The following is a 13,280-nucleotide window of genomic DNA, read 5'->3' as shown; positions in this document are numbered from 1 at the left end:
CTGTGGTGAGAGCCTGTCGTGGGAACTGAAGCTTTGTGCCAAGACGGCTGTTATGAACTGGAGTTTAATGTGGGATAACGGCAAAGGCCTTGAAAATACTGAAAACAGAGGACCCAGCATTATAAACTAACTGATATCAAATTACTGCTTGAAAAAAACCACATCACAAGTTATGGAGATGACTGCTTTGAGTCTATCAAAGGGAAGCAGCAGCTGAGCTAGAGAGGATCAGCCAAGCAGCAGGAGGAGGCAATTGCTGAGACCTGAGAAAATGACACTCTCCGGTATTGCCAAGTGTGAGTATAGCCTAGGGGGTGAAGACCAAAGGCTGCTGCCTGATCAGAAATCCTCTTATAAGAGGAAAAAACATCTGAATTTGGGGAAACTGCCATCACAGGGACTTGAAGTCAAGTCGTCTCTGTGGGACTTCCAGGGCAGCATATATACCACCTTCTCTCCCTGCCTGTGCCTGCCCTGTTCCTGCCAGTTCCTTGCCTGCTTGCACCAGGGTCCCTCGTTGCTCAGGAGCCTCTTGATCTGCCAGCTCATCAGCATTTTCCTCTCCACATATTCTGGTTTTCCTCTCTGATAGTCTTATAGCAGCTAGCTTGAGCCTTCCTGCATGTAAGCTCAGCTTATCTAGTTCCTGAGTAGAAAGAGTGGTTTAACAGATAAAGTCATAATGAAACATAATGGTAAGAAGTTGAAAGGAGAAAAAAAAAAAAGATAACTGAAATCTGAGGTAACCAACTGTGAAGCACTTTATCTAGGATCCAATAGGTTTGGTGTCACACAAGTATTTAAATCAAGACTGAAATACTTCCTATGGATATATGTTAGCTCAGGTCTAAGTTACAGACTTCATGCAAACAGCATTTAATGACTTTCAGAATTCAAAGCAGTCTGAGTGGATTGCCATAATGGCCCTTTCTGGTATTAAAATTTATTACTTCATTAATCCATTCTGTAGGAATTTGAGCCTCCCATTGAAATCAATGATAGCTTAAGAGGCTCTGTACTAAGCACAGTCTGTCTAATACACTGACAAAATGGAAACTTTCAGAATTAAGGGGTTCTCTTGCAATGCGACTGAATATTGTCAAATTCGTCACTGAAGTCAATAACTTTATACCTGTGGTATCAGCTGATTTGGACAGTGAGTTAACCAGCTGCTGTGTTTGCTTTCTTTCATATTTGTTTTCTGGGGAGGAAAGCATGCATGGCTATTTAAAGTACTGCACTTTGACATCCTTTCTAGTATTGTTCTCCCAGTGGTATCACAGTATTTAGTAACATCTGAACTTCAGGAAGGTTGGTTGTTCATTCACAAGTAGGCTGGGGTGGGACCCCCCTACTTCTGTTACTCTCCAAAATCTTGATTTTATTTATTATTCAATTGCAAAGCCAATAAGCTGTTTGGCAGACAGTTTTCATGACAGCAGTAAAGACTACTCAAATCTTACTCAGCTAAATGATATAAAACATTGGTCAAGCAAAGAAGCTATCTTACTGCTTTTACATCAGCATGTACCTCAATCCCCCCTATTATCTACAAGATATTTCTTGCAGAGCATTAAAGTGAATTATAGGCTGGTTAAAGCCTATGAAACTGTTGGAATGGCTCTGTTGTTTCACTAAGGTTTTGTTGAGAGTTTTCTCATTTATGTGCTGTATAATCAGTGAATCTGGGTCACCTGAGCCCAGATACTGAAGAAAAAGTAGTTAAACTCTCCTTTTCTTTATGCCCTAAAATTGGCTGGCAGTAAGGTTTGCAGTTAGTTTGCATGAATGAAGCACTATACATGACCTTGCAATGAAGCCTCCACAGGACATAGAGTTCAACATGGCAAGTGCTGTTAGGCTCCTAAAATCTCCCAGCATGGTATATGTACTACAGACTTTCTGAAAGTTCACTTATATCAGTAAATGAACTAACTGAGATTTTCCTATTGTTTGTTTAAATTTGCTGGAAACAGTGCGATTATCAGGTTTTTTGCAGCAGGACATTTTTAGCTGAGCTCTCTCATCTGTGATACTTTTCTAGTAATTTTTCAAAACAAGTCTGACAAGAGTCAAGACCTAATGTATATAAAATCACTTAACAAAATCTGTAATGAGTCATTTATCAGTTAAACAAAATAGTGGGGCTTATTTCTGGATTTGATATTTTTGAGCTTACAAAGACCAATGTATTTATCTTTTCTATTTGTAAAATCAGAAGTTGTAAAAAAAATCTTAGGTTTCTGTTACTGCAAATAGATTCAGGGTCACACACTCACAGTTGTCTTAATAATGCTGGGATGCAGAGAAACTGTGGCTGTTACCTGGAGATGTCCTTGATTTCTGTGAAGATTGCTTTTGAGATATGTGTCTGTTAGTGCTAGAATCTTTTTGCCAACCTCAGCAGATATATTGTGAGCTTTGCAGTGTTTTGCTTTTTTTTTAATTTTAGCAAGCTAGAATGGTGACATTTCATAAAAACCCACAAGTCTGGATTTTAAAAACGCTTTCTTGGCTCTATGACTAAGATGTGATCTTTGCTTGACAAGAGGTGACTGGAATGCATTCTAGATGCTCAGAAACAATAAGCAAAATGAAAAAGCCCAACTGCAGGTCTTCACACTGCTTTTCAGGAGGGAAAAATATTTAAAATTGGGCATTTGGGTTTTTCAGTATGTAAGTACTGTTCTTTAATGCATTCAGCATACACTGTCAGTTGGGTTTCACAGGGTTAGCACTGGATATCATCACATTTTGCTGGTGTAGTCCTGGAAATAATCTTGGCCAGTAATCCAGGCTCTGCTAAACCCCTTGAAGCTGCTATCATTTTCACTATGCTCTTTTATTTTCACCATGCTCTTTATTTACTTTCTATACTGTGGAGTTGCCAACTATAGCTCATGTTATTGTTGTAAAACAAGGAAAGAGAGTGCTACATGTTAAGCAGACTGTTTTTTGGTGGGTAATCTTCCCATATCTCATGAAAATGAAAGAAAAGACAAGAGGAACCCTAGGTACTCCTGCTAAAATGAGTAACAGGACAGTGACTGCAATCTCTGAGATTTTCAAAGTAGTTTTCAGTAGTAAGCATTCCAGGTAAAATTGCATTTTACTTGTACATAGACTTCAAGACAAATATATGACTAAGTATTTACACTGTGACTTGTGCATTATAAATTCTTATATCAATAAAATACAGTTATACCTTTGTATAATTTTTCAGCATACAGAAGTCTTTCCATAATTTCTAGCATACAAAATCACTATCACAGCTCAACCAAAAGTATTTGTCTGTGTCAGATAACCTTCTGGCCAGGGATGAAGTACCAATCTAGGCCTATCCTCTAATCCCATCCCTGGACTGCCAGTACTCTCCATAAGGCTGGGTACTGGAGCCCACCTCTAGTGCTCTCATCTCTGGGTACCCTGGGGCAGGGAAAGAAAGAAATTTGCCTGAGTGCACTAAGGATGAGGAAAAGACAAATAGAAGATTCAGAAAAGGAGTCTGGTGACCTGGCACAGGGAAATGAAGGGGAAAACTGACTGAGAGTTCTGAAAGGAACTGTAGAGGTGATTGTTGGTGAGAGATATAATGGCTTTGACGAGAGGAAGGAATGTCTGGACCCAACAGAGAAAATTGTAGAGGTAATTGGAAAAAGCATGTTTGACAAAGGGAGAGGAATTTGAGGGTGGTAAAACACTGAAACAAGTTGCTCAGAGAGGTGGTAGATGGCCCATCCCTGGAAACATTTAAGGTCAGGTTGGACAAGGCCCTGAGCAACCTGTTCTAGTGGACTATGTCCCTGCTCATTGCAGGGGGTTGGACTATATGACTTTTAAAGGTCCTTTCCAGTCCAAACTATTCTATGATCCTATGAATTGTAAAACTGGGGGATGAACAATGGAACTAGGAGTAGAATCATTGATCCCTATCATAGATAGGTGGAGTTAGGAGATATCTCTGGCAAGAAGCAAGGCTGCAAGAGAAAATTGGGGTAAGCTGAGTGAGAAACCAGAGAGGAGGACAAAGCAAGAGGTAAACCAGGGTAAGGACTTGGAGTAGTAAATTTGAGTACAGAGGCAATGAAATGGTTAAAAGTGATTAACAAAACAGATGGACAAACTCCAAAATTCTGTAGTGCAATCCCAAAGTGAGTGGGCCTCACAAATATTCTGATTGACAGAGACATTGCTGCATACACTCCAAAGAAAATTATCACACTAGCTTCAACATTTACAAACAAAGAGCAGATTAAGTAGTTGAGTTTGACAACAGACTTTCCTAACATGGAGTGATTTACAAATGAATTATGAAGAAGGATGAGATGGAGTAAGACAACAATTGATTTGAAATGAGAAAATAGAATTATTTGAGGAGGTGCAGAACATGTAAAGGATACAGCCCTTGGTAAATGAATAAAGAATAAGCTGTACATTATAACTACAGGGCTGTAGGTACAAAAGCACTACTTCTAACATTTCAAACCAGCATTGGTATTTAACATCAGCCATCATTCCATCCTTCTCTCAAAGTGCTTCATGCATTTTTATCTTCAGATTGATAGAACATATTAATAAGCAACCAGCCAGGGCTTTCTATACCTTTGCAGTGTATAATCTAGAAGAAAAGAGAAAATCCATCAGTTTCTTCAAATCCAAAGCGACAAAAATCCAAAGCTGATGCGCATCTCCATTCACAAAAGTAATTTTCCATACTTACAAGCAAGTGATGCTTACAGAAACAAATGGTGTTATTCCTTCTGAGTCAATTTTTTGGTTGTTGTTTGGTTTTGGTTTTTTCTTTTCTTTAGAAGGAAAGCAAGCTGCTTTTAGAGCTTGACTATATGGCAGAACTGAATTTTCCATTTCCTTGGAAATCCTAAACCAGTGCCTTTGTACTTCCAATTCTTCAATTTCCAATATATATTGCTCAAAAATATGTTGGAGAATTGTATTAATTCTTGCTTTGTCATCTGTTACAGTAATGTGCCCAGAGATTTAGATTACTGTTAAATGACAAAGACATACCAAAGAACATGGATGTGATAAATTTCTTACAGAAGCTATTTGAGATTTTTGTGATCTATAATAGGGACCATACTAGGGATCCCTTTTTGTGATCATACCAGGGACCTCAAATGGCACAGCAGGTCATCTGGGAGGGGTTGTGGAAGGAAGGCAGAGCTGGATTTGTAACAGCTGCCGGAAGGAAATAAGGGAAGTGGAATCTATCCAAACTACTATATGCACATTGAATTATGAGTACAATGAAAGGTCTTCCAGCTCTACAAGGAGAGAGCAAAATATTATTAAAACTTAAGTGAGTAACCTGATACCAAGATCGGAAAAAATAATTTGTCATTGGCTCACAAAGCTGGTGCACATCAAAATAGAATTTGCAGAGATACACTGGAGCAACTAAGTCTCATTTCATTTATATCTATGATATAAAATGATCATAGGAATCCTATTTCAAGCATTATGTGCAAACAGTGTGCAGAATCCATATTTATTTGCTCTTCATTAGGAGATATAAAGATACTGCAATGGCACAAAATACACTCATTTCATTGCACCTTTTTCAGCTCCATGGGTCTTGAAACCTGTTTGTAGTACTGGTAAAGGCATTTTTTTTCTATTAATTTGCTACCTTAATTGCACTATTTTGCATTCTTTCTCCTTGTTACAGGACTTGCATGTTTTCCTGACAGTCTTAACATTGATCAGTTGATAAGGATGAGAAAATTGTGGCTCTGTTTTAACCTTTCTCAGAGGGATATTGGGCTTTGTATCAAAAAGCTGTAATACTCTTCTGATGAAGCTCACAATAACTACTGGTATGATTCCTACATCTTTTCCATCAATGGGAGAATAATATTTGTTTCTACTTTTCCCTTTGCAATCTATGTACTGATAAAATCTAGTTAAAGGCAAGATACAGGCAAAAAAAAAAAAAAAAATTAGTTCTGTTATTTTATTCTTATAGCAGAAAATTCAGCTTTCCAGTAGCTGAATACCCTCCAGCCCTCTAATTTGTCTGGTTTCTCATTGCTACAATGTTTTGTGGTTAATTACAAATTCTTCTTTATTGGTGGCTGTGATTAGACTAGTTGTTGCCACTCTTGCATTCCATGCTGAGAGGCACACAATAACACTCCATATCTGTAAAACTAAATTATTTCTTTATGAAAAGCATCCACTGCAGGTACAGCCAATATTTAGATGCAACATGCAAACAGTTCAATTTCTGGGTATCTAGAGTAAACTCATTCTGCCTCAAACTCTTTTCTTTCCCATCTGGTTATGTGGAGTTTTCTAACTCACAGAAGCCTTGCAGAACCCCAAGCCATAGTGGAGATGACCTCAAGGGACCCAACATTTTAAGAATTTCATTCAGACTTCTGACATCTGCACATTCTTTCTAAAGCAACATCTTTCTAGGCAGCTCCCAGTAGAAAAGGTTACCTTGGAGACAGGCCATCACCAGGATTTTCACTCCCAGGGTCTCATCTCAAATGTTTATTTCCAAAGTGCTGATGATTCAAAGATCATCAGTTCAGTGTGGCTGCTCTTGATCACATTTAATAAAATCACAGAATTACAGAATATGCTGAGTTAGAAGAGATCCACAAGAATCACTGAAGTCCAGCTCCTGGACCTGAACAGGACAGCACCAAGAGTCGCACCATGTGCCTGAGAGCGTTGTCTAAATGCTCCTTGAACTCCATCAGGCTTGGTGCTATGATCACTTCCATGAGCAGCCTGTTCCAGTGCCCAACCACCCTCTGGGTGAATAACTTTTTCCTAATATATAACCTAAAAGTCCCATGAGACATGTTGATGCTGTTCCCTTGGGTCTTGGTCACCAGAGTGAAGAGATCAGTGTCTGTCCCTCCTCTTCCCCTCACAAGGAAGTTGCAGACTGCAATGAGGTCTCCCCTCAGTCTCCTCTTCTCCAGGCTGAACAGACCAAGGGACCTCACCTGCTTCTCATGCAGCTTCCCCTCTTGGCCCCTCACCATCTTTGTGTCCCTCCTTCAAACACTCTATGTACTATGTTAACAAATGCAGCTACATTTAGAAAGGAGCACTGTGCCACTTCAATCCACACCATCCATATCTGTGTGGAACAGTCTTTGCATTTACACCATTTACAGTGTTGCCATAAATCTAGTAAGCATTATCATCAAGGATACTACTTAGCTGAAATAGAGATTGGTGCTCCCATAAAATAACTAGAGTGATGGGCCTTGTTTTTCTTTCTTACTGTCCTGGAAAAATAATGAACTGTATGTTTATCACTTCATCCATTCCTGAAATGGAGCAACACTTTAATGAACATTTGCATGAAATGAGTTCCAGTTGAAATCAAAGAAGGCTGCTCATTGAGACTGAAATGGCAAAGGGAATTCCAGTCAGATGCTTAATTATCCAAACTGGAGTTTGACCAAGATTCTGCTATTCTTGTGATATGTGTCATGGGATAGCTCGTGATCAAAAGCTGCTGTAACCTTCACTTGAATTTGCAGCTTCCTTCTTTATACTTAGTGTCCACCAGGTGCCAGGAGGGTACAGCAGCTCTGTTCTTCCTCAAAGCAAAAGGTACTGTCTAGTGAAGCACCACAAGTTACTTCAGATCTTTACCTGCTTTTCTTCAGTGTATCTTATCCAGGTATGGACTGAGCCTGATATTGGTTGGTTTCATGACCAAAGACTCTGAGGTGTTTTTGGCTAAAAAGTAACTCCCCTGGAAACTGAAAAAAAAGAGCTTAAATAAAAGCATAGGACAATATTTTCCTCATTCCCTTCAAACTGCCCCTCAGAACTAAAAATCAGAGATCAAATTAAAAATGTATATCATGCTAACATTTAGAATTGTCTAACAAATTTAAAACTACCTAATTATCTCTGTAGTATTAATTCATTCAATAATAGAAAATAAAGTAAAAAAGGAATTAAACGTTTTTTCAAATACCATTTGACTGACATTAGTAAACAAATTGAATGATTTTACAGAAGAAAGAGATCTACATATTTAGATATGATATAGATATTTAATAATAATATAATTCTTATTGGGTAGCAATCTCTGACAAATAACAAAGGCAAGAATCTTGAGTATATGTAATGTGATTAAGAGGAGATTAATATATTAACTAAAGATTTTTGAAAGTAGCTGGTGTCTTCAAGATGACCAAGAAAGTGCTTAATGGTTATGGTAACATATAGAGATGGAGCTGGAATGTAAAGGAACTTAAAACCCATAAACAATTTTCCTGCTAATAGGGATTATATTTTCCAATGTGAACTGCTTCTTAATTGAGACTCAAAATTCCTCCATTATTCTAAAAATAAGGTTAACTGGAAATAGCACCAATACTGTAAAAGAAATGACAGATGTCCAATCAGGAAAAGATGATAACATGAATAAGCTTTAAAAGAACTGCAATTCAAGTTACAAATAACAGAAGACGCCTCCCTTTGTGTAAATGAAGACTTTTTTACCATTATAATTTCTGTCTGTCATAATCTACTGTAGTAAAATTAATGCAGTCTAGGAAATTGCAGCTTTGTAACAGCAGCAGCCCTACATTCATTTGCATGAGTACTCTGTAGTGACAGGAATAGAGTATATAGCATAAAAAGTTACTAAAAATAGACTTGTCTAGTCACTGGCCAAAAGCTCCCTGTTGCTTTTGGGAACAGAGGGTGTCGACAGGAGAGGCTGTCAGTGCAGCAAGCATGACCCTTCCTGCAGCTCTGGTGAGCTGCTCTCCTGTCTCCATAGCCCTGCAGGTGGGAAGGAGTGGGTTGGAAGAACAACCACTTTTTGCAACATTAGGTGCTGTCAGCCTCCTAAGTTATCACTGAATAACATAATGTTCCTTGTCTGTGTTTCCCCAGTGGGAGGGTGACTTATCACACAACTGCAATGGGATGAGCAGTGTTGATGGGACTAAAGGTAAAATTTTTCTGCAGATAAGAGGTTTATATTTAATTCCTGTGCTCTGTAGATCTCCTGTCTAATTTCTGCAGAGAAAAAAAAGCCCTTTCCCAAGTAAAAATATATATGGAATTGTATAAGCTTCCCATTTTAATGGTGCTTGTACACTCTTGCATGTGAATAAATTACAGACACATACATTAAAAGGAAAAAAAGAAAAGAAAGTTAAACATTTCAGCATACTAACCGTTCCAGAGATTATCACATGGTTGTGCATATCGACGCCATGTCCTGTTCCTAGCTGGAGCTGGAAGCCTTTGCTAGGTTGTGGCATGGTACAAAGGACAGAACTGAGAAGTATTTTCAAAAGCCTTGCCTATCTTTCAAAATATACTCTGAAATACTATTCTGAATGCTGTATCATAGTTATTATATTATTTATTTATATTAGTTATTATATTAGTTTACGTTGCATTACCTTACCTGAAACCACATATTCAAACCTATAGTTACTTATTTTTATAACTGGTACAAGATTATTATATCCTGCATCTCATGCTATACACAGAAATGTAATTACATTTCTCAGACTATCCACAGTATGAAATTTTATCTTGTCAGACTTGATCCTGCAGCACAGGACAGCTTTGCAAATGGAAATCCTGAAAGAATTTTATGTGCATTGTGTATGCTTCTCCTCTGCACCTCTCTGTATTACAGTTTTCAAAAATAAGCCAGGTCTTGCGTTAGCTTACTGTGCCTCTCCCAGAGTAATGAATCTGGTAAAATGTAAAAATAAGCTCTTTTCCTGCTATTTTTATTCCATATAGTTGCCATGAGGAAGAAACAAGTCATTTAGCAAACAGTCCCTTGATCATACTCCAATTCTTACACTGTGAGTGAGAAGTTATGGGAATTTGTATAACCCGTATTATGTCTGAATTTTTATTTTTATCTTTTTTGCCTTTTAAGTGACCAGTGTATATCCCTGTGTCTTTGAACAGCTCCTATCACAGTGGGTTTAGGCTTGCAGACTAAGCATTATTATGAAACTAAAAATAACTGACAGGTAAAAAATTATTACTGGAGGTTATTTGTTCTTAAATGTAACACAGAAAATTAAAATGGTACCTGAAAAAGTCTGCAAAATACAAACAAACTCCCTGAGATATTTCTTACATTTACTACTTATTAAAGAGGCAAGATTAACAAAGAGTTGTAGTTGTTTATATTATTGATACATAAATACTTTTGCACTTGACAATGAGCTAGGACATTTTCACTGGTTGGTCTCATGCAAAAGTTAAAATTCTTTTATCTAGGGAAAATAAAAAAGTGAGAATTATAATTTTAGAATGAAGAAAAATTAAACTTGAGCATTACCAAGCTTCTCAAAATGTCTCTAAGCATGGAACATTAAGAAGAATAGAGGAAGAAAATATGTTGTACCCTTTTCATTTTATCTCTCTGCTAGATGTAAGCCTGGTCAGTAACCTATGTGCTGCCTTGCTCAGCCCTCATTTATTGGGTACAGAAGTTTATATGAAACAACAGGACTGGGGCAGGACAGAGAGGTACATGTGTGATTCCATGTACATGTGGTACATGTGTTCTGTGACACAGGTGAAGACACCTTGAGGAACCTTCTATAGGGTCGTTTTCAGAGGTATAGTTGGTTCATTTGCCTGTGTCATGTTCAAAGCTGCATAGCAGTGTGTTTTCAGTAGGAGGCATTTCCCATGGAGGCACGTGCTTGGATTCGCAGTCTGTGTCATTCAGCCTTCAGTGCTGGGAGCCCATAAGATGCCTTGGCAGCACAACCACGTACCACAGCAAAGGCTGAGGCATGTGCAGGGCGTGCTGTGGCTTGCCAGTCAATGGAGCTCAGGGGCAAGTAGTGCAGAAAAGCACCTGTGCTTGTGCTACAATACTGAACTCAAACCATGATGTGTTTTCTGCGTAGCTCAGGCACAAGCAGGGCTGCTCAGAGCAGAGCATCCCACCCACCAGAGAAGGCAGGATTTTCATAGAAGGAAAACTGCACAGTAGTTTAATTAAACATGTATCATATGGCAGTTGCATCCAGAGGAAGAAGAGCAGGAAGAAAGCAAGTTCTCACTGCCTCAGCTGTCTTTAGCCTGGCATTACCTGATGCTTGAATTTTTCCTTTAGAGCCTGTGTAGCATCCAAGGAAGGCTTGTTACCAGCCAAGTGCACCCCCTAGTTTCCTGGTACACATTTAGGTACCGTCTAGCTTCCAATGGATACAGCAGACAATGCTAGCAGGTCTACACATCAGGCTGCAACGTTTGGGTTGGAAAGTCCTGTAGACCTTTAAACACATGGACATGAAATGCTGAACAGCAGAGGCAGGTGACTGAACTATTAGCTAATTTCTGCTGTTAACACTATAGCAGCTCAGGTGACTAGGGTTTAAAGAACTCTGAAAAGTCAAGGAGATATAGGAATGCTTTTTTGTTGTTGTTGATATTTTTTTTTTTTTTTTATCCCAGATGGGTTCTTATTTAGATGACAGTCATATTTCGAAGAATAGGTCAGCATGCTGGGATGCTTAATAACAATAATTCTCAGCTCTAGGTGCAGGCTTGAGCAGTCAGACTGAGTTGTGACATAGCTTTCCCTGCAGGTCTCTGGGAGGGAATTTGAAGTTTACAAGTCAGAAGAGCAGCTCAGAGAAGGAGGTCCCACACAGACAGTTTGCTGTAACTGCCTCAAGATGGACCAGGCATTGGTGGAACTGAGTGCAGCCTAGTTGGCAGTTTAATAGACAGAAATCTTTTCTGTTTTCTCCATACAAGAAAAATAGTAAAGAAATCTGGTTGCAACTGCTGGTTCCTGGAATAGGACTCCAAAAGAAAGCCTACAGCTGTATTCTTGTTGAAAACTAAACATGTGATAGCACAATCATGTGCTAAAGATACAACCTTACTGGTGACTTTTATGACCTACATTTGACCTGCCAAGATTGGCCTCATGGTACCTGATAAAGAAAGAGTTTGGGGCACAAAACACCTTGAGCCTTAGAAATCCTCACGGGAAAAAAAAAAAAAAAAAAGCAGCTGTTAAGTATTGATTTGAGCTTGAGAGTTATTTTGAAGCTGATTGACGACTGAAAGCTCAATATAATCTATAATAAAAAAGGCATCTTGCAGGAGAGTTACCACATTTTCTGACAGAAAAGCAGTTTGCCATAGCATTACTGCATTTCATGCATGATGAAGACGGCTGGAATAACAGCAGCTGCCTTGTAGCATGTTATCCCTTACATCAGAGCTCACTCATATTCAGTTTATTTCTACAGGATAATAATCAAAACCACAATTTTGCACCAAATGATTGGTTGATTAATTCCGTATTACAGTTATTAAAGTAATAATGATTGAAATCTTCGAAAAATAAACCACATCAGCCCTCATTTAATTTAATCCTTTGATTATTTCTCACAGACTCTCATATACATTAATCTGGTTTTGTACAACAGTTTGACTTTCTAGATTCAAATATGAAAAAAGCTCCCGCAGAAAATTTTCTACACGATGCAAGAAATCCTGTTTTATTTTATATATTGTATTATTAGAGAAGGAATATGGCCAGCCTGTGAACTCTCAGGCCATGATCTCACCTTTACCCAAAAACATCTGCATTCCGTGTTAGTCGTTTCGGGGAGTGGTTTGGTTCTGGTTAATCGCATCGCACGGGTGCCGGCGCCGCCTGGCAGCCTTGGCAATCTGACCGACGGACAGCAGAAGGACACGACACAAGGGGGACAAACATCAGTTTTATCTCAGTACGGTCTGAAAAATTAATCAGAGAAGGCTGTTTTCCCTCTTTGCCAGAGACTTCCAGATGGTGCCCGAGTGGCAGAAGGAAATGTAGTCCTTCCGTCCTGAGAGCTCAGCATCACCAGGGGACAGACTTCCCCGCTGAGCAGCAGATTTGATAACACGTTGATTTATTTCCTCACGTTTAGAGCCTCCTTGAAGGTTCCCACCGCTGTCACCTCGGAGAGTGCCGCCTCAGTCCGTCTGCGTCCCCGGAGCCTGGAAAAGGCGACTGGTGCCAGATAAATCGGTTATAGCACTTCCCTGGTACTGATGTCAATCTCCAAACACAGAGCTTAAAACAACATCAACAAAACGAACAAATAAACAAACAAACAAAACCAGAAAAAACCCACACATCTCAACAAATGCACTCTTTTCCGGGAAAAATTTATTTACAACAGAAGGTTGTTACGTTTCTCTTCCAGACACCGCCCCCGGCCTGCCCCGCTCATTACACCGTGCCGGGGGCCGGCCGGCCCAGCGCCCGCCCC

At 39.1% G+C, this 13,280-nt stretch overlaps 1 long non-coding RNA gene across 1 annotated transcript; it reads right to left on the bottom strand.

Annotated features, from left to right (window-relative positions):
• Positions 1–12,502: 12,502 nt before the first annotated feature.
• On the bottom strand, positions 12,503–13,185 carry LOC128817702 (uncharacterized). The gene is made up of 2 exons (XR_008440262.1): positions 12,930–13,185; positions 12,503–12,759 (listed from the first exon to the last, which is right to left on the bottom strand). It is a non-coding gene; the product is annotated as an uncharacterized LOC128817702 (long non-coding RNA).
• Positions 13,186–13,280: the final 95 nt, after the last annotated feature.

Source organism: Vidua macroura, chromosome 1, assembly GCF_024509145.1.
Source record: "Vidua macroura isolate BioBank_ID:100142 chromosome 1, ASM2450914v1, whole genome shotgun sequence".
Taxonomy (NCBI): domain Eukaryota; kingdom Metazoa; phylum Chordata; class Aves; order Passeriformes; family Viduidae; genus Vidua; species Vidua macroura.
This window is presented reverse-complemented; position numbering and strand designations above follow the sequence as displayed.